The following is a 26,659-nucleotide window of genomic DNA, read 5'->3' on the forward strand; positions in this document are numbered from 1 at the left end:
AATGTGATGGCACAACTACAGAGGCACAGGATGTGGCTAATGGGTGAGTATTGGAGGTATGTATGTGTGTTTTGTTTCTGTTTGTTTAGACAGATTAGTCAGGCCTTATCCTTCAAACTGAAGAGTAGACCAAACTGTATGTAGATATGAGTAAAAAGATTTATGTTTTCTGCAGATATTAACAATCACACATGTGTCTCTTTTAAAAATATTACAAAGGATTTGGTTCCTCAAATCCTTTTACATCCCATTACCATACTAATTAAATTGAACGCTTTGGTCCTGGCAAAACAATATTTTGTGTTTTGATATTGTTACATAAAGTCAGCTGTGCGAATCTAGCCAGCCCTGCGCTCAAACCCCCCCACTGGTGGTCAACCCAGCTAAGAGTTGGGCACAGGAGTGGCCATTGCCCTAGTCCTGCATCTAACCCTCTGCTGTGCAAGGCCAAAGGTCATGCATAGCCGGGGGTTCACTGCCAGCAGGAGGCGGGTGATCAGGCTCTGTGCCCAACTCTCACTATGTACAGCTACACACAAGGGAATTGGGTATCAGCAGGGGGTTGGGTATATGGCCTGGCCACAGGTCACACCCTGTGTCAACCTTCATGTTGTGCACAAAGATGAAAATCTTACTTTACATTAAAAAAACATAAAAATGCAGTGGAAAAAACAAATGGTTAAAGTGACCTTACATTTAGGTATGTTAAGAATATTTTTTTTTGCATTTAACAAAACCTTAGTGTGGGAAAACTGGACTGATTGCCGAAGCCCCTTAACTTTTTGCCCCCATTTTTCACTTTTTGCTGGTGTTTTCCTGACTCTGACTCCAGAGCACTGCTAAACTGTCCTGGGGCCAGTGCTCTGAGTAAAATGACTATGCAAATTAGGCTAATTATAATTGGCAGTATCAAGCTACCGATAAGTCCCTAGTCTATGGTAGGTCAGGTAGGTTTAGGGACCCCACCATTGGTACTGCACCCACAGGTATACTGCTGAGGGGTCCAGTGTCATTTTATAGGTAGACCTGACTTACTGGCCACTTTTAAATTAAAATTACATGTACATGAAACTTTGGAATAAAAATACCTTCCAAAGTCTTAAACAATTTTATTTTTACATTTAGGTCACCCCTAAGGTGTGCTCTAAGTGCCCCCAAGGTCGGGTGCAGTGTAACTATAAACAGGGACCTTATACAATATGTTTTAGAAGCCCTGGTGAAGAAAAATAGCCACATTCGGTTTTCCCTCATTGTAGTGAATGGACTACATAGGCTAAACTGAGGAGACTTTATTTTAATGAATAACGTTTCAAAAGGAGCTAGATAGCTCAAGTTTGGTATCAAACTTATTACTATAATAAATCCTACAACTTGCTATTGTTGAATTTAATATAACTTATTCCAGGAAAGAGTTGCCAAATTCAGCTCTGTAGTGCCCTTCTCTGATTGGCCAGCCTCTGCAGCCTGGCCAGGCTGCCTTAATGAGATATGAAGTGGCCTGGGCTGAAGACAAAGGTTGTGCCTGGGGGAGGAGATCTGCCTCAGCAGATTGTGAAACAGGATGGGGGGAGAGCAGCCAAACTGGTCTTAAAAGGAGTGAAGGACATTTGGAGCATCCTAGGACCGCCCCAATTTCCTGCAAAACCAGACAGACAGGTGCCCCCCCGATTAGATTAGGAGAGGGCTGTGCATACAAATGTAACTATAAAATTCATACCAAACAGCTTGCCAGTTTGGCGCTTTGAAGTCATTGCATGGAGAAGCTATTGCAATGACGATCTCTCTCTATGGGATGGAAGAGAGAGAGAGAGAGTGATAGGATCGCGGGGGGAGCCTCAAGGCCTCTGCTGTACTAGCTGACTTTCGTATCCTGCGGTAGCCAGCATTGCTCCTCCAAGCAGGGAGCTGCTTTTAATAGCAGTTCTCTGCTTGCAGGACCAATGGGACCAATGTTTTCATCTGTCTTCCCACATGCATATTTGCATGCAGGAAAGACAAATGAAAACTTTGCTTTCTGCAAGTGAGAGCTGTTTGACCACTTTCACTTACAGAAAGCAAACAGCACCCTGGGACATAGCAGAAGCTGGTCCTGGGGGGGAGTGGCCCCAGGGCCATCATTGGCTCCTCAAGGGGGGCCGCGCAGCCCCCCTCCAGTTGTGAATTTAGCCCTGAGAAGGTGGTGGTCCCCGGGGCTACGGGAGTCTGTAATGGACCCACTTTATTTTTTTCATGTTTGCCCCGGTAGGTGGTGGTCCCCAACAGGGCTGTGGAAGTGACATGCAGCTCCCGCACTATCCCCCTGCATTCAAATGCAGTCAAACCCTGGGGAGATGGAGGTCCCCAGGGCTGCAGGGGGAGGCCACTCGTTCCCTCCCACATTAAAGGAAAAATAATCCCCAGAGAGGTGGCACTAAAAAACATATAGGTGGTCATTATGACAATGGCGGTGACTGTTAAAGAGGCAGTGATACCGCCAAGAGGCTGGCGGTAATTATGACCATGGAGTGATAACTCCCATGGGCAGCCAATGTACCACACCAACCGCCAGGTTGTTAACACCACTGACCACGGCAGCAGCATCAACAGCTAGGCAGAAGACAAGGTACTGCCCACCATATTATGACATAGCAAACCACCACGATTTCTGGGGCGGTACCAATGCCATCAAAAGCCTAGCAGAAACAGAACACAGAAGACCAAAGTCTCACCATCAGAGACACAGAGAAGATCAACACTGCTATTGAACCAGAACTTCAGGTCTTCCTAATGCTTTTCTATGCCATGCTCCACCTGGAACGCCAACGAAGACGAAGAACGGAGAGTACAGCCGCATAGCACACAAGGGAGGGAGTGAGGAAAAGGAGAGTGACACACACACGCACAACACACACCATTCACACACCACCAGATGCAGAGGAAAACCAATGTCACAGAACCCACGTCATAATAATACAAGGACAACATATAGGTATAACTGATATTGTAATTTGATGCCAACAGCCACCATATTGTCCATGTGATAAAAGAAATTGGAGTACATTTTCAGAAAGGACCAAGGGCCAGTCCAAAGTACAAAAGGCCCACATGGCCACAGGGCACAGTCCAAGCCCCAACTTGTTCCCTGACAATATCCGCACTACAATGTGCAGGGGCATCATGTTGGAAATGGGCAGGCACCTAAGGTGGAAGAAGGTGGGGGGCACCTCAGCTGAAGTGGGGGACTTGCCCACTGGTTCTGGAGGGGGCTCCAAGCCCATTTTCCTTTGCTAAGGAGTGCAAGGTCACAGTCTCTGAGGAGGAAAACTTGCCCACTGGTTCTGGAGGGGGCTCCATGCCCATTTATCTTTGCTGGGGAGTTCAAGGTCACAGTCTCTGAGGTGGGGAACTTGCCCACTGGATCTGGAGGGGCCACATGCCCATTTTCCTTTGTGGGGAGTGCAAAGTCACAGTCTCTTAGGTGGGGAACTTGCCCACTGGTTCTGAAGGGGGGCTCCTTGTGCAACAGTCCCTGGAGGGTGGGCTAAATGCCTTCTGCTGGAGGTGAGGGCTGTTGTGTCCCAGCTGTAGGTGAGGACTGCTGTGTCCCAGCTGCAGGTGAGGACTGCTGTGTCTCAGCTGGAGTCGATGGCTACTGTGTCCCAGCTGGAGGTGAGGGCTGCTGTGTTCCAGCTGGAGGTGAGGACTGCTGTGTCCCAGCTAGAGGTAAGGGCTTCTTGGCCACAGCTGTTGGAGGTGTTACCCTGCCAGCCTCTGCTTGAGGTGAGGACTCCTTGTCTACTGCTGTTGGAGGGGGGCCTCTTGCCTCTCTTAGTTGGTGGAGTGGGATCCTTCCCTTTCCTTGGTGGTGAAGTGGTATCCTTCCCTTTCTTGGGTGGTGGAGTGGGATCCTTCCCCTTCTTGCCTCCGTGAGCAGGGGGTGCCTCTACTCTCCATGTGGACTGTTTGGCTGAGGTGCTGGGCTGGGTTGTTGGGGCTCTGACCTTACGGGCAGGAGGGGGAGAGGTCAAGTTGGGCAAGGAAAAGCTTCTTAGGGATGGTGGGGCGCGATGAGGGAGGAGAAATGGGAGTGGAGGTTGAGGGAGTGGTTGTTGGAGGCGTACGTCTGCTGGACTTGGGTGCAGGTGCATGGGCCGTATGCTGATATGAGGTGGATGGCTGTTAGGAGTGTGAGGGTTTGCGTTTGTGTCTCTTAGGAGGGGGCAGAAAGAGTCTTAGTTTTCTTAAAATATAGCGATATTATATGGGACGCAGGGAATCTTCATTAAAAAATTATCATTAACTAAAATGAAAATTAAAAAAGTATTTAAAATTGCCTCAAAAATAGAAACATGGGTCTTGTAATAAGACACAGAGGTGAGGGACGCATGGATGGATGTTTTGGTGGTGTCTGCAATTGAGTTGTGTGTGCTGTTTGGTGTGGTAATGGTAGTGGCTTTTGATGCAGTGCATGCAGGTGTGTTTGCAGATGTGACTGTGAGGGAGGAGGAAGGGGAGACAATGGAGGCAGTGGATGTTATTGTGTGTGCAACTGTCTGTTGTTTGTGTGAGTGCTTGTGGCCTGAAGTGTGCTGCCTGTGTTTGTCTTTGCCACTCTTGTGTGATGTTTTGTGTGCATGGTTGTCTGTATGTGTGCATGGGATGGGTTTGGGTTGAGGAGCCTGGAACTGGGAAGTGGTAGTTGAGGGGGACGGTAGGAACAGGGACGATGGCTGCCATCAAAGAGGAGGCCTGAGCCTGAAACAATCTCTGATGGGCTGCCAAACCACCGTAGATGCCCTCCAGGAATGCATTGCATTGCTATATCTGGGATGGCAGCGCCTGGATGGCATTCACAATGGTTGACTGCCCTACAGAGATGGATCTCAGGAGGTCAATAGCCTCCTCACTGAGGGCAGGATGACAGAAGAAAAAAGGGGGGGGAAGGGAGCGCTGGGTCAATTACAGCACCAACACAACAGATGGCATACACATTACCGTCACACTCAGGGATCAGGAATGATAACCATGCATCACACTGCCATTCCATTGGCGAGGTACCACAGCAAGATGAGATCCAAACACGCTAACTACACCTCTCCTGGGACCCACTAAGTCCTGTGTGACATGGAATGCCACCTAGCTAGGTTGCCAGATTTTGCGGTAAACCCACTACCCTTGAGCTGGATCACGCTACAATGTCTGACCTGGCATTAATGGGCACCCACTAACTGACACCCACCACCAGGATCCCATGCCACCTACCAATCATAGTTGTAACGCCCACTATACTCACCCCCTTGTGGCTGCTGTGATGCCCTCAAGCGCCCATCCAGCTCTGGGTAGGCCACCACAATTATGCAGTCCATCGGGGGGTCAGGTTCTGACGGGCACCCCTCCCTCGTTGGGAGGCCATCCCCAGCTGGGCCTCTGCGGTCTTCGGGCCCAGCATCTCAGGTCCTCCCACCTTTTCCTACGGTGGGTGCTCCGCTTGCTGTAGGCTCCCAGGGTCTGTACATCCTTGGTGATGGAATGCCACAATCCCTTCTTCTGAGGGGCGCTGACCTGCAGAGGTAATACAGACAGAAGGATACCATTACACATACGATCCAGCCTATCACACATATGGCCCACAAATCCCATTTTCATCTCCATTGGCACACACATCACCCGGCGCCCACCATGTACACTACCACCAGACATACAACCCCCACAAATGATACAATTCTTGCACACACATCCCCATGCAACCTTGTCACATGAATCGTGCCCATGGTATACTCACCTGTTGGTCTGGAGGCCCATACAGCTGTCCATACTGGGGTAGGACCCCACCCTCCCAAGCGCTCCAACTCCTCCCAAGTAAAGGCAGGGTCCTTTCCCCCGTCACACAGGCCATGGCAGGATCCAGACACAGGTCACAGGCATTGTCCTGTGCAAAGTCAGGAATCAAGTGAGGTCATAGATAGAAAATGGGGGTCATGTCCGCGGCGGTGTACACCATTACCACCGCCGGTGATCCCCATTGGCGACTGTACTCCATAGAGCCCCATATTAGCCAATGAGGAATAGCAAGGTGGTGCAAGACCGCCTTCCGCCATGATGACCAATGTCGGCGAAGTTACCGTACTTCCACCTGTCCCTAAATACAGGACAGGAGTTTGCCATTTTATGATGGTGGACAACATTCAGATAATTGAGAACTGCATCACTGCTATGATTTGCACATACATTGCCATTCCCATTGTGCCAACACATTAATGCTTAATGTACACTGAGGTGGCGGTTCCATTGTTCAAATTGTGACACCCATCTCACTCTTGTGTCCCTTAGATACCTACCACTGTGGATGAATAGGAGAAGGAGACAAGACCCAGAGTACAGACCCCTTGTGGACTTGGCTACACTGGAGGACAGGCACATAATACTCACCTATACACTGGACAGGGCTACAATCACGGAGCTGTGTGCTCAATTGGAGCCTTATTTGATATCAGCTATCCGTCATTCCACTGGGATCCCCCCTCTTGTGCAAGTTCTCTCTGTGCTCCATTTCCTTGCAACTGGTTCTTTCCAAGTGACAGGGGACTTTGCAGCAGGAATGTCACAGCCAATGTTCTCAATCATGCTGGCAAGGGTTTTTTCTGCCTTCGTCAGACACATGTGCAGCTACATTGCTTTTCCCCAGGTGGAAGATTTGGCCACTGTGAAGGCAAGATTCTATGCAATGGGACATATACCTAATATTATTGGGGCGATTGACGGAACACATGTATCGTTTGTCCCCCTCCCCCCCACCACAATGAACAGGTATTCAGAAATCAGAAGAGTTTTCACTCACTCAGTGTGCCAATGGTGTGCCTGGCTGACCAGTACATCTCCCATGTCACTGCCAAATATCCTGGGTCAGTGCATGGCGCCTTTGTCCTGAAGAATAGCAGCATCCCAAATGTGATGGCACAACTACAGAGGCACAGGATGTGGCTAATTGGTGAGTTCCCACCCAATGTATGTCAGTGTATGCCTTCAGGAGTTAACCCATTACCACTGTGTAAGGCTAATGTTTGTCCCTCAGTACTTGCAGGTGACTCTGGCTACCCAAACTTATCGAGGCTTCTGACCCCTGTGAGGAATGCCAGGACAGGGGCTGAGAATCGGTATAATGATGCACATGGGCGAACCAGAAGAATTATTGAAAGGACCTTCGGTCTCCTGAAGGCCAGGTTGAGATGCCTCCATGTGACAGATGGATCCCTGTGCTACTCTCCCGAGAAGGTCTGCCAGATAGTAGTAGCCTACTCAATGTTGCACAACCTGGCACTCAGATGACATGTGCCTTATCTGCAGGAGTAAGAGATTGGAAATGCTCCTGTGGCAGCAATGGACCCTGAGGGCAGTGAGGATGAGGAGGCAGAGGATGAGGATGTGGACAACAGAACATCAGTTATAGGTCAATACTTCCAATGACACACAGAAGAAACAGTGTAACTGATCATTCCTCTGACTTTTGATGTTTTCTGTGTGGCTGTAGCAGGATGGCATTCACTTCCTTTGCATCACAACTGGCTGTCACCCGTGCCTTCTAATTTTGCAGATGTTGGTGTTATACTGTATCAGTACAACTGTGTACTGATGTGATGACTACAGACAGCTACAGGTCTTCATTTGTATGCTTTCACAGTGTTCAGATCATTTGCACTAGATGTGAATGTTTACATAATTGCACATTTTCATAACATAAAACACTATCACTCATGTTGTGTTCAAGGGTGTTTATTGTAATGCAAATTATAGACGGTAAAGTGCAATGGAATTGGGTGATGGTAGAGGGGTATTGATCCAGTCTGTTTGTAGCACAGGTCCTGTGTCCAAGGGGCCATAGGAAGGGGAGCAAAAGCAGTTCAGAGAGGACAAGGTGACACAGTGGGACACAAGGGGGACAATCAGGAGAGTCTCATTTCCTGGCGTTGGTCTTGGTCTTGGCAAGTGTCTCTGGCTTCTGTCTGGGTTGCAGGGAACATTTGCGGGATGGTTCACCTTCTGCAGGGGGGTAGGGTGCTGGTGGCCTGTGGGTCCTGTGGCAGGGCCTCCTGTCCACTAGCTGCAGCAGAAGTGGAGGGCTGGTCAGTAGACTAGCTAGTGGTAGGTGCCTGCTGGTGTGCTGTCCATTCCCTCATGATGTTGGCCATATCTGCCAGCACCCCTGCTATGGAGACCATGGTGGTGTTGAGGGCCTGTAAATCTTCCCTGATCTCCTGATGTTGTATCTTCTGCAGACGCTTGTTCTCCTGCATGTTGGAAAGGATCTGGCTCATCTTGTCCTGGGATTGTTGGTAAGCCCCCAGGACAGTAGTGAGGGCCTCCTGGAGAGTCGGTTCCCTGGGCCTGTCCTCCCCATGGTGCACAGCTGTCATCCCAGTGTCCCTGTTCCCATGTGCCTGTGTCCCCTGAACGGTGTGCCCACTGTCACTGACCCCAGGTCCCTGATTGTCTTGGGGGTGAGGTGTGGACTGGGGTCCCTGTCCAGGTGGGCACACTGCTGTTGACGTGTCCTTGGGACAGAGGTGTGGGGATGTTGGGTTGTAGCTGTGGTGTTGGATATTGATGGGGGAGGCTCTGTGGTGGACTGTGAGTGGCCTGGGGTGGCTGACTGACCAGTGGTCCATGATGGGCCAGGTAGTTCATCCAGATCCTGAAGTCCAGAGTTACTGTCATCACTGGGGGTGTCTTCTGTTGTGGATAGTCGTGGCACCTCCTCGCCGCTGGGATTGGCTGGGGCCCCTGTGGGGACGTAAGTGATGTATTATGCTTCATGTGACATATTGTACATCCATAGCTTCCCCTCTATCATTGCTGTTGCCCTGCAACCTTTGTTTGTGTATGGTGATGTATTGTGTGATTGTTAGTTCTCCATGCCGTGCATGCTTTTGTGGTGGGTGTACATGCATGGCTGGGACGGCTGGCTATGCATTGGTATTGCACGCAGGTCTTGGCATTGGGGTTAGTCAGATGTGTAGGTGCACTGTGTAGGATGGAGTGGAGTGACGGGAGTCAGGGTGAGGGGTGAGATGGCATGCAAGCATGGGGGTTACAAGTAGTAAATATTGACTCACCACCATCCAGTCCTCTGCCTACTCAAGTGAGACACTCAGGATGCAGGATTGCCAAGACTTGCTCTTCCGATTCTGTGAGCTGTGGGGGAGGAGGCGGGGTCCACTGCCAGTCCTCTGGAGGGCGAGCTAGTGCTTGCTCCCACGGAACGTACCTTCCCCCGTAGGTCGTTCCACCTCTTCCTGATTGTCGTCCCTTGTTCTTGGATGCTGTCCCTTGGCATTCATCCTGTCTATGATCCTCTGCCGTAGCTCCATCTTCCTGGAAATGGATATTTGCTGTACCCGTACTCCAAACAGCTGTGGCTCTACCCTGACTATTTCCTCCACCATGACCAGCAACTCCTCATCAGTGAAACAGGGGTGCATTAGTGGGGGCATGGGTGTTGTGTGGAGTTTGTTGTGCAGAGAGTGTTGAGTAATGTGGTGGGGTGTGGGATGTGGAGTGAGTGACGGATGAATGAGTGTTTGTGGTGTGTGTGTGTAGTTGTCTCTTACTTTCGTGTCTGTCTCGTGGCAATTTTTGGTGCTCGTAAAGGGTCGTGGGTAATGAGAGTGTGTGTTTTATAGTGCTGTGGATGGGTGTGTGTGGTGTGTGTATGAATGTCAGGTGTGTGATTTTCGTTTTGGCCAATGTTGTGTTGTTTTGTATTTGGGTGGCCGTTCTGAGCGCGCCGGTGTGTACCGCCAATGGTTTACCGCCATTGAATGTCCGCCGTGGTGATTCTTGGGTCATAATATGGTGGATGTGGTTTTGAGGGCGTAACGGTATGGGTGTTCGTACCAACACTTTAACACTGACCTTCGGGATGGCAGATATGTGTGTGTGGGAGTATTCTGTTGGTTTGGTGTGTGTGTCTCATAATATGGCCAATGGATGTTCGCCACCACAACAGTATGTTGGCAGCTGTCACCACTGCAGTAAATGGGATTTACCACCCATGTCATAATGAGGGCCATAGTGTTATGCACCTTAAAGATATCACCACAATCGGGGCCACTGGAATTGTGCAACAGTAATATTATTACCAAATGTAACACATAATTTGTCTTTTCTTGCCTCATAATTCACTCAACCATGCCACATAATTTGTCCATCATGTGTCTCATAATTCCAGAGTCCCTGATTATCCTGATTATGGTGATATCTTTAAGGTACATACCACACTGCATATATATATATATATATATATATATATATATATATATATATATATATATATATGTGTATATATATATATATATATATATATATGCTATCCTAGGAGAGTACTCCATTTAGCAATGAGGAGAGTACAGTCATTCTAGAAGTATCACCAGGATCCAAATTAGAAACTTGCATGTCTTGAAATCTGACAATATAATTGTCCTGATTTACTAGATTGTCCACATGTGGCATACAGGAAAGGAAAACCTATTAAAGATCAAATAGTTTCCAGTCACTTAACACATAAATTAGGGGTACAACCTTAAAAGAAATTAAAGCATTTTTCCCTTGTCCCAGATGTAAGGCATGTAAGAACTGTGGTAAGGTTTTGTCCTATGTGTTTCCACGATGCAAAAAATCAGAAAAGATTGCGAAGTTTTTGAATTGCAATACTGCTTTCACTGTTTATTGCCTTTTGCGCCCCTGTGGATTAAAATATATCTGAAGTACGATACATCCCACAAAGAGGCATATTTTAGAGCACATGAAAGCAATCACAAATTGGGGCCCTATGCACCCCATAGCAAGGCATTTTGAAATTTACCACAGCAATGACAGAAATTTATTAAATTTAATAATGTTTTTCTGTATAGTTCACATACCTCTGGGAGAGAGAGGAGGGGAAAGAATCATGAGATTAAGATGAATGGACTACCGTTACATTATAGACCTACAGACAAAGGTACCATTTGGCCTGAACAGGGAGGAAGAACTTTAAATATATTTAGGATATGCTCATGTAGGTGTCTGAGAGTATTTTCACTTGTGTCAAAGATGGATAAGACTTGCAGGAAATTTTGTGATTGCAGCTACTTCATTTAATCCTTGGAATATACAAGGTGTTTGTCCTTAAATGTTATTGAATTGATTAGGTGAATTATAGATATGCAGTAACAAGTTGATTTATAACATTTCTGTGATGAATTTAAACTAAAAATATATTTGAATAGAGATTTCAAAATGTGAAAACCACTGTTGACGGAAGTGAATGATTGCTGATATTTGCCCATCCAGGGTTGCCACTAGGTATTTATAGTTAAGACCATGTTCCCATAGAAAAAAAGGTTTTTATTTGCATATATTTTGGCATAGTTTGATAAATCTTCATGAAATTTTTAAAAAAGAAATGTGCCGGTGATCCTTGTTGCACACAGAAAGTTTGGGGGTGATCCGTCAAGCAGGGGCCAAGAAAAAGGGGGTATGAAAAAAGTTGTGTTTCCCATGTTAATTCACGTAGGATCTTTAGATACGATTACAGTCCGAATCGCTGGACGGAATTACACCAAAGTTGGCAGAAAGCTAGCGTTCGGTATGAAGATTGTGCTTTCGCTTATTTGGTATAAATCTTTTTAGTAGTTTTGGAGATATTAAACAGAAAATAAATTTAGATATCTCTGACAGCGACGACTTCAAGAATAATGACGAGCTTGTACAGGGAAATGCACAGCTGTGATTGACTGCCAGAACTAAAAAGCATTTTTGTAAATTTTAACTGCAAAATTGTGACAACGTTGTAAATTTGTGGTAATTGTTTTTTAATAGGTCCCAGGGGCATTGTTTTTTTTAATGAGTGAGCCTCCTGTCGCCCCCACAGGCCCGGGGACCACCACCTCCCCCGGGCATTTACTCAATTTTGTCTGGGAGGTCATGCAGCCTCCTGCACCCCATAGAGTTCCACCTCCGCGGGGCAAAATGCTATTATTATGTGGGGGAGGCCAGACGGCTTCCCTCACAGCCCCAGGGACCACCCCCTCCCCAGGGCAAATAGTAACAAATAGAAAGTGGGTCTGTTTCTGACCCCCATAGCCCCGGGTACCACCACCTGCCTGGGGCTATTTATGTTAGAAAGGGGTGTGCAGCCCCCTTCGAAGAGCCACTGATGGCCCTAGAGACCACCACTCACAGGGCCAGCTCCTGAAATGTCCCAGAGTGCCCACCCCATGACATAGTTGTTTGCTGTGGCTTGGCTGCAGTCAAGCAAACACAACTCTGTGTTCATCTGTCTTCCCCTGCATGAAAATATGCGTGCAGGGAAGACAGATGAAAACATTGCTCCAACAACCAGGGAGCTGCTGTAAAAGGTAGGGGTGGGCAGCAACCTCCGCTCCGCTGGAAGAGTTAGCAGAGTTTTTGGCACTCTGCGCTCAGAGTTCACCCAAAAATTCCGCTAGACCCACCAGCGGAGCAGAGCTTACCGCTTGGGCACTGCAGCCCAGTTATGGGCAACATAGTGCAAGCGCACACAGTCTGGGCCTGCGTTGTGTGGCTCATAACCGGGCTGCAGTGCACAGACGTTGGCGGAGCTGCTTCCAGGCCTCCCTCTGCAGCTTCGACAGTGACAGACAGTGGCAGAGAGCTAGGTCGGTGGCAACGAGGACCTCCTGGAAGAAACCAGGTAAGTCCAATGCACATGGGGCATGCCATTGCAAAAGAGGCCTGAAACAGCAGCTTTTACTGCCTACGGCCCTCACCTGAATGCACCCGATCTCTGATACGCTAAGCAGGGTTGGGCCTGGGTACCAAGGCCCGACCCTTCTTAGCGCTTCTGAGATAGAGCTCATTCGGGAGAGGGTGCCACACTGTCACTCCGCGGCACACGGAACTCCGCCTCTGCGGAATTCCACTGAGTTTTTTATTGTTCAAATTTCTTTATTGTTTCCTGTTTCAAATGTGGTAAAACAGAGGGTGATGCAGCACCTTTACACTAGCGAGAACATACGTCCAACCAACATCCTCCTCTTCCCTCCCCCAGATGCACAATTAAGCCATCCAGTCATGAGTTTGAGACAATCAACTTCCTGAATGTTACCCGACCGAGTAAGGTCCTCTAGGTGTTCTCCCTTTGTAAAGGTCATAGGAGTCGCATGTATTTTGGACAGGTCAGCTCCCGGAACTCACCGGAAAGATGGAGGGAAAGGGGTGACATATCTCTCTAAATGATAGCCCTTGTGCCATGAGGGTAAGTGTGATCTTTTTCGTTCTTAGGATCCACCACAGCCGATGTAGCCAACCAAGCTGCGTGGGGATTTGTGTGATTTCCTAGTGAGTCAATATGTTTTGCAGGGCTGCTCCTAAAGCTAGGCCAATCTGCCAGCTTTGTATTGACTTAAGCGGGAACATTAGGGGGTCTGGTAGGCCCAGTATGATATAGGCCAGGAATCGCGGGATTTGAGTGTCTTACGGCCAAATGAGGAAAGCCGTTTGCATGGCGCAAACTGCGATTTTCGCAGTTTGCACCATGCAAACGGCCGAACGCGATGCTAATTCCCAAATTGCGAGTCGATACCGACTCGCAATTTGGGAATGCGACTCGCAAATAGGAAGGGGTGTTCCCCTCCTATTTGTGACTCGCATCGCAATTCAGAGTTGCTTTGTGACCGCGAATGCGGTCGCAAACCAACTCGCAGTTACCACCAGTGTCACACTGGTGGTAACTCATTTGCAAAAGGTAAGGGGTCCCCATGGGACCCCTTCCCCTTTGTGAATGTCGACAAAATTATTTTTTCAGAGCAGGCAGTGGTCCTATGGACCACTGCCTACTCTGAAAAAAACAAAAACAAATGGTTTCGGTTTATTTTTCATTTTGCAACTCGTTTTCCTTTAAGGAAAATGGGCTGCAAAATGAAAAAAAAAAACTGCTTTATTTATAAAGCAGTCACAGGCATGGAAGTCTGCTGACTACAGCAGGCCACCATCCCTGTGAGTGCAGGGACTCGCTATGGGGTCGCAAAATGCGACCCACCTCATGAATATTGATGAGGTGGGTCTTTGTGACCCCCATAGCGAGTCGCAGAAGGTGTCTGAGACACCATTCTGCATATGCTTTTGCAAGTCTGAAATTGCGAGTCGCACCGACTCGCTATTTCAGACTCGCAAAAGCATATCTTCCTACATCTGGCCCTAAGTGTCGGTCAATGTCATTTAAGATGACTTTGTAATAGGACGGCAGCTTCAGAGACACCCAGAGCAGGAGGGTCCGCATGCCCAGAGCTCCTCATCTCCTCCAGCCCCGGGACTTCTGAGACCGGTCCCTCTCATGCAGTCGAGCTGGGGTGAGGTACCAGTAGGTAGCAATTTTTGATGCTGTCTCTATGCTGTTTGTGCAATATGCTGTGTGTCTTGACCTGTAGCAGATCGCCTACCAGTCCCAGGGTGTCAGTGGTCTGCCCAGTTCTGCCTCCTATCAGACCTGGCCTGGCCCCCAGGTTGTCAGGGCCACTTGCTGAAGCAATTCATAGAGGTCAGATATTATGTGCCAGTCTGTCGTTTTTGTCAGTAGCCATTTTTTTTATTGCGTGAGGGGTCTACCTGCCTGTTCTCTATTTGTGGGTACACCACCCAGTGGTGAATCTTTAGATAGTGCATCCTCTCAGTCTCTGGTAGTGAATGTGTGGTCTTTAGGATTTCGAAGGGCAAGAGTCTCTCTTCATCGAACAAATGTCAGACGGATCAACACAATGGAGATGCCCATGAGCGGAAGGCTCCTTTGTCTAGACCCGGCGTGAAGTCCGGGTTCCCCACAGTGGGCGATAGGGAGAGGGGTGATGGTCAGGCCTCTAGTATACGCTGTTTGGTCCCAGACCCTCAAGGTTGCTCTGGTGATGGTGAGGAGTACAGGCCCCACGGTCTGTTGCATCGAGGCAGGAAAGGGATCTTCCAGAGAGGAGTGCCGGCTACTGCCCGGTCCATAAACAACCATCTCTTGTCCGACTCCGGCCGAGACCACTTCACCAAATAGCGGATGTGGACTGCTCTATAGTATTTCTGTATGTCTGGGCTTCCCAGACCCTCCCTTGTCAGAGGCAGACAGGCCAGTGTGCGGGCCAGACTGGGTTTCTTTCCTGCCCAGATGAAGCAATCGTGTTCCCACTGCAGCATCAGACGGGAACCTGGTGGGGGCTCCACAGGTAGTGCCTGGAAGAGGAATAGAACCTTGGGAAGGATTAACATTTTTACTGCAGCTATTCAGCCTATCCAGGATATTCGGTACCATCGCCATTGCGTCAGATCTTTTTTGACAACCTCTAGAAGGAGCTCGTAGTTCCTCTTTGATGTCTCTGGGAGTGTTCTCGCTATTTGGATGCCTAGGTAGGGAATTGAGTGTGTCTGCCACTGGAAGGGGTACTGCAGGGCCAATGAGTTTCCCCCCCCCGGGAGTGTGAGATTGAGGGCCTGGGACTTCGAAAGATTCATTCGCAATCCAGACACTTCCCCAAAGGCCTCCGCCTTCTTCAAAAAAGGCTAGGAGGGCCATCGTCGGGTCATCCAACGTGACCACCACACCATCTGCGTATAGAGCAATGGTATATTCTTCCCCCCCAAAGACCACTCCAGTTATCTCTGGGCTGTCCCGCACCCTTTGGGACATTGGCTCCATGCAAAGTGTGAACAGGAAAGGTGAGAGCGGGCACCCTTGGCGGGTCCCACGGACAACGGGGGAATGAGGCAGAGGTCTCCCCATTGACTCTGACCGAGGCCCTCGGATGGTACATGCACTTGCTATCCAGACTCAGAATCGTGGTCCTATTGCAAAATGTTCAAGCGCATCCTGGAGGCATGGCCAGTGGACGCGGTCAAACACTTTCTCTGCGTCTATACTAAGTAGCATCAGTTCCCTCCTCGAGTGCTGGGCTTTGTCTATTTTGTGCATTATCCGCTTGGTGTTATCCCACACTGCTGATGTGGGATACAACCTGCCTGATCAGGGTTCATTAGGCGTTGCATGAGCTAGTTCAGTCGAGAGGCTAGGATGCCCATTAGGAGTTTGAAGTTTACTTTAAGTAGTGAGATTGGCCAGTACGACCCACATAGTGTGGGGTCCTTCCCTGGTTTAGGGATCACCACAATGGGTGCTTCTAGCATGGAAAGTGGGATCTCATCCGGTCCTGTAATGGTGTTAAATAGGTGTGTCAGTATTGGGGCTAGGCTAATGCAGAACGTTTTATAAAACCGGGTCTGGGAACCCGTCCCTCCCCGGGGACTTTGAGGCCTCCAGTAGGGCAATTGCAGAGATTATCTCCTCTATCTTGATCAGGTTTCCAGTGAAGTCGCCTCCTCAGTCGAAAACTAGCAGTGTGGGTGCGACTGAGATACTGTTGGGGTCATCCCCGTCCACCTTCTGGGAGGAGTAAAGGGCCTGGTAGAAGTCTTGGAACCTCAAGGCTATTTTCACATCTTCCACCACCGCCACCCCGTCTGGGCCCTGGATTGTTGCGACTGTGAGTGTCTGCCTCTGGGTTCTTAGCCTGTTGGCCAGAAGGCGGCTGCACTTATCGACTCCCACGTAAAATGAGTGTCACAATCAGTGGGCTGCATACTCCGCTCTTTCAACATCGAGGCCGGCTATCTGCACTCTGGCTGCGCTAAGTTGTCTCCAAATTCAGGGGGCTCCTGTCTTTTTGTGGATTCTCTTGATTCCGTCACCTGTTGCTGCAATTGGGATCTCTTCTCCCGTCAGATTTTATTATCCGCTGTTGATATCGCAATAAATTCCCCTCTAATAACTGCCTTCAATGTTTCCCAGAGTAATGAGGTGGGAGTGTCTGTAGTATTATTGATCTCTAGGAAATGGGAAATGGCCTTGGTTATCCATGTGACCACTTCCTTCCTCAGCAGAAGGGTGGTTCTCAGCCACCAGGGGAGGTGTCTCTTGGGTTGAGGGTGAATGCGTAAGACCAGGGATACTGCTGCGTGGTCCGACAGCGTGCACAGCTCAATGTCTGTCTCCCTCAGCATCTGCTCTATTTCCTTGGAACCCAGGAAGAAATTAATGTGGGCATAGGACTTGTGTGAATGTGAATAGAATGTATAGGCCCTGGTTGTAGGGTGTCTGCCCCTCCATAGGTCTCAAGGCCAAATTCCCCCAGGATCTGCACCCCCTCCATCAACAAGGCTCCTGTTTCCCCATACCTGGAGGCCGACCTGTCCCAGTTGCTGTTAAGGACAATGTTGAAGTCGCTTCCCACCAGCACCTCTCTGTCCTGTGTAGTCATGGTCTCAGCCAGTGCCTGATATATGAACCCCTCCTGTCCCTAGTTTGGTGTGTACGCAATGATAACCTGAAAGTTTCCTATATGTATCCTGAATACCAGAAAGCGGCCCTTTATTTCAGCTATCTTATCTCCTACTCTTCCGCGGAAGGACTGCAAAACAAGAAGCGCTAGCCCCGCCACCTTGGTTCCTTATGTAAAGTACTGTTTTGGGAAGGATCTTGATTGCAGTTTGTGGTAATATGCGGGTACTATGCGAGTCTCTTGTAGGAGACATATGTTAGCCTGCCCACTCCACGTATGAGAGGACTGTTCTGCACTTGATTGGGTTGTTTAACCCTTTGACGTTGAGAGTGACTATTTTAAAGGTTATTGAGTTAAGTCAAGTGAGCTGGTGGTGGTCGGTGGGTGCTTCTATTGAGTCCACTGTCTTCCCCCTCATGGGTGTGGTAACCTGACCTTCATAACTGTCTGCTATTTGTGTTCATCTGTATAAGAACATTGTACACCCTATCCCAACCATAAACAAACAAAACTCAGAAAACCTGCCCTGTTGGCTCCCCTGTGGCAGCCTAAGATCCTGCAGAGCCCAAGAAAGTAAGCTGAGTGTCGGGAGCCTCCCACCCTGGATTCCCAACCTCTTTCAAGTGCCCCTCCCCCCTTGCCCCTCTAGCTCCTCCCCAGCCATCACTGTTGTGAAGCTTTCTAGCCCTTTTTCCCTAACCTTCTTTTTGTCTCTCGCTAGGGATTCCAGTACCACCCTTCTTTCAGAAGTTATGGTCTCTTGGTCTCGTTTGGCGTTCCCCATCGCTATGGTCTGCAAGCCTGCTCGCCTCCTCCACCAGCGATCTGATTTTGGTGAGTGTGATTGTTTCTCTAGAGATTCCTCCAGCCGTGACCACTTACACACCTCTGGAGCACAGCTGGTGGGTTTTACCCTCCCATTGGAATATTAGTCTAAAGAGGTGGCCCCAGGAGTAGGTGGTGTCTTTGTCCCTGAGGTGGGAGCCGATCAGGTGAAAACTTCTGTCCTTTTGTGGGGTAATTGCTGCCAGGTCCTGGTATAGGATGCATGGTGTGACCCCAGAGCTTCAGAGGGTGTTGTTCTCTAACTAGCCATGGAATGCGCTCTATGAGGGGGAATTTGTGTATGCAGGGCAATATGTCCACTGGGGGCACGTGAGATGGTCTTGGCGTACCCACTTTATGTACTCTGTTCATTCTGATCTCCTTATCTCTTTCACCCCTATGGATCTGGCAGAAAAGGGCCCCAACATATCTGGAAATATCATCCTCCTCTGCTCCTGTTGGTGCCCCTCTGATGCGAATACTGTTCTGCCTTGAGCGGTTTTCCAAGTCCTCTGCATGTGCCTGAAGATCAATCTGCTGTTCCGTCAAATTGATTACTTCCTGCTGGAGCTGCTCTACCTCCTCGTCCTGGCTAGTCTCATGATCTTCCAAGGAGTCCACCCTTTCGTCGACCTCCTCCAGCTCGCATCATACCTCCTTCAGTTCCTGCAACAGGTCCCTTTTTACTGCTTGTAAGTCCTCTCTCAGTGAAGTGAACATGCCCTCTATAAATACCCGTGTAATACGGCCCTCTCCTTCATCTTCCTGTCCCTCGTGCCCTTGTTTTGCCGTGGAAGCTGCGTCCCCTTGAGCTCTTCTCAATGCAGGCCTGGTCAGCATGTTTTTCAGTGATCTGTCTTTTTTGGAGCGGGCTGTGGCCATTGTCCTTGGCAGGCTCTGTCTTTTGCTTGTCCTGCATTGTTAGTTTTTTGCCCCTTCCCCCTTTTCCCCTACCCCCATGGTCTATTGTGCTGCAACTGCCCTGTCAGGAATAAGGCTGTGCGAGCTCCAGGTCCCGCCTAAAACTCTGCTGTGCATATTTGCGGCACTTCATGCGCACCACTTGTCATTCCCTCTCGTTTTAGAAGTGGTCATCAGTGTTGCCTGCCCTGTGGTAAAGCTCATGTAGCTGCAGGGTAGGGACATTGGTGGACAAGATGCACTTATCAGTGCTATTCTAAGAATGGACTACAATTCCCAGGTTTCTCGAGGCAGCGGCCATCTTGGGGTGTGGCAGGCCTATAAAGCCCAGCCACACCCAAGCATATTGCTCACTATTTTGAAGACTTCGATGCAGTCAGACCTCGTTGGGGTTCCTCTGAAGAAGAGCAGATTTCCTGCATGGCAGATTGACCGCAAATCGGAGTATCCTTGTTTCCATGGGGAATTCAGATACGAGTAGGTCGTGCTCCTTGTGGTAAGGTCTTGATGAGCCCAATCTTGAAAGGAGTTGTTACTTCCAAAAGTAAAGCGCCCCTTAGCACAATGAGCAAAGTGCTTTCAGTCCAAAGAGTAAAGCACTCCTGGCACGACGATAAAAGTGCTTCAGGCCAAACGAGTAAATCGGTATTGGCGCGACAATCAAAGCGCTTCGGACCACATGAGTAAAGTGCCTCTTAGCACAACAAGCAAAGCGCTTCAGGCCAAATGAGTAAAGCGGCCTTGGCGCGACGATCACACATGAGTAAAAGCGCCCCTTAGCACAATGAGCAAAGCGCTTCAGGCCACACGTCTAAAGCGCTCTTGGCACGACAATCAAAGCGTTTCAGGCCACATGAGTAAAGCAGTCTTGGCACAAGGATCAAAACGCTTTAGTCCACATGAGTACAGCGCCCCCTTAGCACAACAAGCAAAGTGCTTCAAGTCACAAGAGTAAAGCGCCCCTTAGCATAACAAGCGTGGCGCTTCAGCCAAAGCAAGTAAAAGCAAGTAAAAGCGCTCTCTGGCATAATGAACAAAGCGCTTCATGTATGATGATCAAAGCGCTTCATGAACAACAAACAAGGCGCTTCTGCCCAACAAACAAAGCGCTTCAAGTTCAATGAGTAAAACTTTCAGGCCTTAGTAGTAAATGTGAAAACGTTTTGGAGATAAGCAAATTATTGTTTTTTGGGAAGCATAATATATTAGATACATATTTAAGTCTTTGAGAATTTCTAGGCTGAGATCAAACGTTTATGTTATGAATGCATAGTTGTTACATAATTAATATTCAGAGTATAACCATAGTCCAAAGCTCTTGCCATCTCTGGGTTCAGAGGTTGCAGTTTGTTCTCGTTCCATGATTCAAAGAAGGGGCTACGCCCAATTCACAAAGGGTCTCAATCTGATATCACGGAGAGGCCTTTATTCAAGAGTCTATTGGTGAGTTTATACTGTTATGAATGAGTATATGCATATTTGTTCTAACCGTTTCTTTTCAGATCTCTCTCCCTGCAGTTCCCTACCCTAATTCTCTTCCCCTCACCTGGCTTCAGCATAACTCTGTGCTCTGATAGCTTTCTGAGTTGGTGACGCTGGGAGGTGGGCCTTTTGTTCAGCAGCGTGCAGATCCTGAGGAAAGGGTACTGTGACATGCCCCTCCCACCAGCCCACCATGGTCAACTTGTTGCCCCTGCATTTTCCTCCCTGTCTTCACATACCCAGGTCTGTGCCCCTGCCACCCCACAGTATTCTAATGAACAACTAGATTGCTAACATTCCACATTTGTAACAAAAGTGTGGCATGCCTGACGTCTTCTTAATGCAACCAAAACTGTAATTCCTAAAGCATTTCCTTTAGAAATTATAGAAATCAGAGGGTTTTATTCCCATAGAAGTTATGGTTAGTGCTCTAAAAACTAAAATGAGGACATATATTCTGAGTTCTCAAATAGCGACAAAGCACTTATGAATTATTTGCTATCTTTATGCTTTTTATCCATTTAATCACTTGATTATTTGTTATACTTAGGGGAGAGGATGTGGTGTTACAGCCAGAGTTTCCAGAGACTTTGCAACTGGGGAACCAAAAAGAAAAAAAAATTAAGGCCCTGATTTAAGAAAAGTGGGCCTCCACCCAGTGCAGCACCACTTTTCTTGCATCCCTGAGCACCCCCCTAACGCCATCATGTGTGCTCTGTATCTAAGATACGGCGCATCATGGCAGTAGTTAAGGGAACTAGCGTCAACATTTTTGACTCTGGTTCGGAGCTTTGCAGTATTAGCGTCAAGCTAATCTTGCAAAGCCCATTGAGGCCCATTGAAAACAATGGCATGCCTCCTTTTAATGCTTGCTCTGAGCAGACGTTAAAAGTGCTGAAAGAAATGATGCAAAGAAATCTTTTAGATTTGTTTGAGCCATTTTTTCGGTTCCCCCTAAAGTGGGGAAGCCCCCTTTGCATACGCTATGGCTTGCGGAGGCATAATATAGCGCAAACGGTTACAAAGTGGTGCAATGCAAGCATTGTGCCACTTTGTAAATTTGGCGCAGCGATTTTGGCCTCGTTGGGCCACAATAGCATAAACAAAATTATGCTAATGTGGCGCAAGGAGGTACTAGGTACTCTTAAATCAGCCCCTAAGTGTTTTGCACACTTCTGTCATTGGGCTATACTTGGGCTACATTGAGTGACATTTGTGCTACATTTGGGCTGTTTTTCTCAGGTGGCCATCTTGGGAGACTTATTTGTTATGAAGCTCCCCAATTTACTCGCTTACTACAATGACCTCAGTAGAAAATGCTTTCAGTTTTCCACTTCAATTTAACCAAGATGGCATTCAGACCTGCCACACTTTTGGCATAAATTCAGAATGTTAGCACTCTATTTGCTCCTTAGAATACTGTAGCAGCTGCTGATCACTAGGAAGTTAACTGGTAGTCTGCTGCTGGTGTTGAAAGTGCATGTTTGGGTCTGTATGATAGAATGGTTTAATGAATTAGAAGAGAAATATATTTGAGAACTCACTCAAACTATGGGGGTCATTCTGACCCTGGCGGTCACCGACCGCCATTGCCAACGACCGAGGAAGCACCGCCAACAGGCTGGCGGTGCTTCCATGGGCATTCTGACTGCGGCGGTACAGCCGCGGTCAGAAACGGGAAACCGGCGGTGTCTCACCGGTTTCCCGCTGCCCCAGGGAATCCTCCACGGCGGCGCTGCAAGCAGCGCCGCCATGGGGATTCCGACCCCCTTACCGCCATCCTGTTCCTGGCGGTGGATGGTGGTAACGGGTGTCGTGGGGCCCATGGGGGCCCCTGCAGTGCCCATGCCAATGGCATGGGCGCTGCAGGGGCCCCCTAACAGGGCCCCACATTGATTTTCAGTGTCTGCCAAGCAGACACTGAAAATCGCGACGGGTGCCACTGCACCCGTCGCACGCCTTCAACTCCGCCGGCTCCATTCGGAGCCGGCTTCCTCGTTGAAGGCGCTTTCCTGCTGGGCCGGCGGGCGGCCTTCTGTCGGTCGCCCGCCAGCCCAGCGGGAAAGCCAGAATGGCTGCCGCGGTCATTTGACCGCGGTGCGGTCATTCGGCGGCTCCCGCCGGGCGTGCGGTTACCGCCGCCGGCGGGAGTCGGAATGACCCCCTATGTCCTAATTTTTCTTTCAACAGCACTAACCATAATTTCTATGACAAAATGAACCTCTTCATGTTGTTCCTTTCTAAATTAAGGGCCAGATGTACGAACCGTTTTGCATGGCGCAAACTTCGAAAATCGCAGTTTGCGCCATGCAAAACGACCATCGCGATGCACATTCCCATTTTGAGAGTCGGTACCGACTCGCAAAATGGGAATGCGACTCGCAAATAGGAAGGGGTGTTCCCTTCCTATTTGCTACTCGCACAGCAATGCAGAATTGCTTTGTGACCGTGATATCGGTCGCAAAGCAATTCGCAGTTAGCACCCACTTGAAGTGGGTGCTAACTCATTCGCAAAAGGGAAGGGGTCCCATGGGACCCATCCCCCTTTGTGAATGTCGCAAAAATGTTTTTTCAGAGCAGGCAGTGGTCCAATGGACCACTGCCTACTCTGAAAAAACGAAACCAAATGGTTTCATTTTTTATTTTGTATTGCAACTCGTTTTCCTTTAAGGAAAACAGGCTTCAATACAAAAAATAACTGCTTTATTGAAAAAGCAGTCACAGACATGAAGGTCTGCTGTCTCCAGCAGGCCACCATCCCTGTGAGTGCAGGGAATCGCAAGGGGGTCGCAAATTGCGACCCGCTTACGATTCGCAGAAGGTGTCTGAAACACCATTCTGCACACAAATTTGCAAATCGGAAATTGCGAATCGCACTCAAATCAAATCATTAACATTTATAAAGCGCACTACTCACCCGTGCGGGTCTCAAGGCGCTAGGGGAGAAAGGGGGGTTATCGCTGCTCGAACAGCCAGGTCTTTAGGAGTCTCCGGAAAGCGGAGTGGTCCTGGGTGGTCCTGAGGCTGGTGGGGAGGGAGTTCCAGGTCTTGGCCGCCAGGAAGGAGAAAGATCTCCCACCCACCGTGGAGCGGTGGATGCGAGGGACAGCAGCGAGTGCGAGGCCAGAGGAGCGCAGGAGGCGGGTGGGGACGTAGAAGCTGAGGCGTCTGTTGAGGTATTCCGGTCCCTTGTCGTGGAGGGCTTTGTGTGCGTGGGTGAGAAGTCGGAAGGTGATCCTTTTGCTGACTGGGAGCCAATGCAGGTGTCTCAGGTGTGCAGAGATGTGGCTGCTGCGGGGTATGTCGAGGATGAGGCGGGCCGAGGCGTTTTGAATGCGTTGCAGGTGATTTTGGAGTTTGGCTGAGGTCCCGGCGTAGAGGGTGTTGCCGTAGTCCAGGCGGCTCGTGACGAGGGCTTGGGTCACGGTTTTTCTGGTGTCGGCGGGGATCCAGCGGAAGATCTTGCGGAGCATGCGGAGGGTGAGGAAGCAGGCGGAGGACACGGCGTTGACTTGCTTGGTCATGGTGAGAAGAGGGTCCAAGATGAAGCCGAGGTTGCGGGCGTGGTCTGTGGGGGTCGGTGCGGTGCCGAGGGCCGTGGGCTACCAGGAGTCGTCCCAAGCGGACGGGGTGTTGCCGAGGATGAGGACTTCCGTTTTTTCAGAGTTCAGCTTTAGGCGGCTGAGCCTCATCCAATCTGCGACGTCCTTCATACCCTCTTGTAGGTTGGTCTTGGCGCTGGCGGGGTCCTTGGTGAGGGAGAGTATAAGTTGGGTGTCGTCGGCGTAGGAGGTGATGATGACACTGACTCGCAATTTCCGATTCGCAAATTCATATCTTGCTACATCTGGCCCTAAATGTGTTAAGTTTTACCAGCTAGATTCAATCAAGATGGCTTCAGGTGTGCCGCACTGTTGGAGGTGGCACGTTGGATGAGGGAAGGCCCTAGCCAGGCAGATCCTGCCACTCAAGGGTGGGTGTTTACACTCACTGTATAACTTGTACTCAGCCTTGGGTAGCTTGGCACAGAGCAGTCAAGCTTATGAAAAAGGCAGTGTGTAAAGCAAAAACACAACACTTCCCTGCCACAACCACGCTGTGCTGCACAAAGGAGACTTCAAACACATTGTATGTATAAAATGATTGTATTCAACACACACATGATCAACGCAACATGATTATAATGAAACTCTGGGCCCATTCCCCAAGTAGCAATAGAAGTCAGAATATGAGGCCTAACTGTGTTAAATACTAACTACTGAATGTACACATGAGGAAAACAATACACTCCATCCCCACACCCACAAAAGGTGCCAAATGTTGTCAGCACAAGACTCACCCTAGAATTCCCCACTATCAGTGTAACACATAAATTCAGGGTGCACCCCAGTTCCCAACATTAGCAGCAAATTGTAAATACAAGGTTTACAACACTTTCAGGTGGCACTGCAGCTGAAGTCGCACTAGAGGGACGTAATGCCAGCTGTAAGAACTCCCTGACAGACTAAACGTGACCAGCAGCACAACGGTACTGCCTCCGGATTCACCTGCACTCACTTCTGCACGTCCACTCTGCACTGTCGCCATGCAGTGCCATGGGCATAGGAGGTGTGTGCACACAATATCAATCATATGCATTCGCCCTGATACCTGGATAGTTGATGGTGTATGCCAGCACCCTGGGTCCAAAACCACCCTTCATCCACCAACGAGCTTCAGCTATCCCCCGCCATGAACCAAATATTGCATCAACCTTTTCCTGGTTACTAGGCCACTCGTGGTTAAGTCCCACGTCTCAGGGTTCCGGGGTCAGGGTTGGGGAAAGGAAGACACAGCCGGTAAATAGTTACTAGGGTGATGTTTGGGATCCCCACAGGAGGCTCACTCAGAGGTCTGCAAAACACCAAGACACCGAGGAACCCAGTCTAGTCAGACAGTTGAATGCTACCAAATAGTTACAACTTCAGCACCTCCAGAACGGAGAGGCTCCATCAGGGCTTGATGACTTGAGTTGCCCTCAACACTTCCAGTTGCACATGATAAGTTACTAGGCCCACACAGCCTGTGCCAAATGTGCCAAATCTAGTGTAATTCCATTCAGCGGTTCTTGTTGTAGTCTTGTCTAACACCCTATGGGAAAATGCCTGGTGAAAGTGCTTTTTAGAACCCCTTTTTTCTCTGCCCTCGCTTGACAGATAACCCTGAAATTTTCAAGACAGCAGCTGATCGGACTGTCTTACTACTTTTGAACATTTTGTGAAGATTCATCAAAGGGCGCTAAAGTTATTGTCAAAACAAAAAATGCTTTTCCTATGGAAACTAGGTCCTAACTATAACTACCTACTGGCAACTGCCAGTAGGTGTATAGATAGTTAAGCTCACGTTTTAAATACAAAACCATAGCAATTCAGCTGTTATAGTTAGAGTTATTTCAAATAACTATAACTTGTGCCCCAAGGTAGCTACTACTCGTGCCCCTGTCATGCATAGATTTTTAATGAATAATTTTACAACATATGTTTGAGTGATATTATCAATGATGGGGTAAACAGCAGTGCATCGCAAGGTTTCAAGATGATTCGTCAAGCTGGGGCCGCGAAAAAGGGGGTAAAATAAAGGGGTCAAAAAAGTGATTCTCATGTTAATTCCCGTAGACTCTTTAAACATGCCTACGGCCTGAACCTCTGGACCGAATTACACCATATTTGGCAAAAAGGTAGCTTTTAGTCTGCAGATCACCTTTATTTTAATTTGATGTAAATCTGTTCAGTATTTTTTGAGATATTAAAGGGAAAATAAATTTGCATATTTAGGGCCGCAGATCCAGGGGGATATCCAGCTGAGCTCTGATTGGCTTCCAGCACTTCAAACAAGACGTGTTGGAAGCCATTTTGGGATTTGGCTTCAGCCGAGCCCCATAAAAAATCATACAGAAAAATAAAAGGGGCAGGATATGTATACAGTAACACCCTAGCCTTGGTGCAAGGGTCCCCCAGGGACCTCCCTACAAGGGAAACATTTTCTTTTGTTGTTAATCACAGAGAAATCTGTGACCTGATCTATGGATTTTTCAGGGATTTAAAAAAAATGCGGTTTCCAGCATTTCTAACTCATTTTGGCCCCGA

This window comes from Pleurodeles waltl, chromosome 9 (assembly GCF_031143425.1).
Source record: "Pleurodeles waltl isolate 20211129_DDA chromosome 9, aPleWal1.hap1.20221129, whole genome shotgun sequence".
Taxonomy (NCBI): domain Eukaryota; kingdom Metazoa; phylum Chordata; class Amphibia; order Caudata; family Salamandridae; genus Pleurodeles; species Pleurodeles waltl.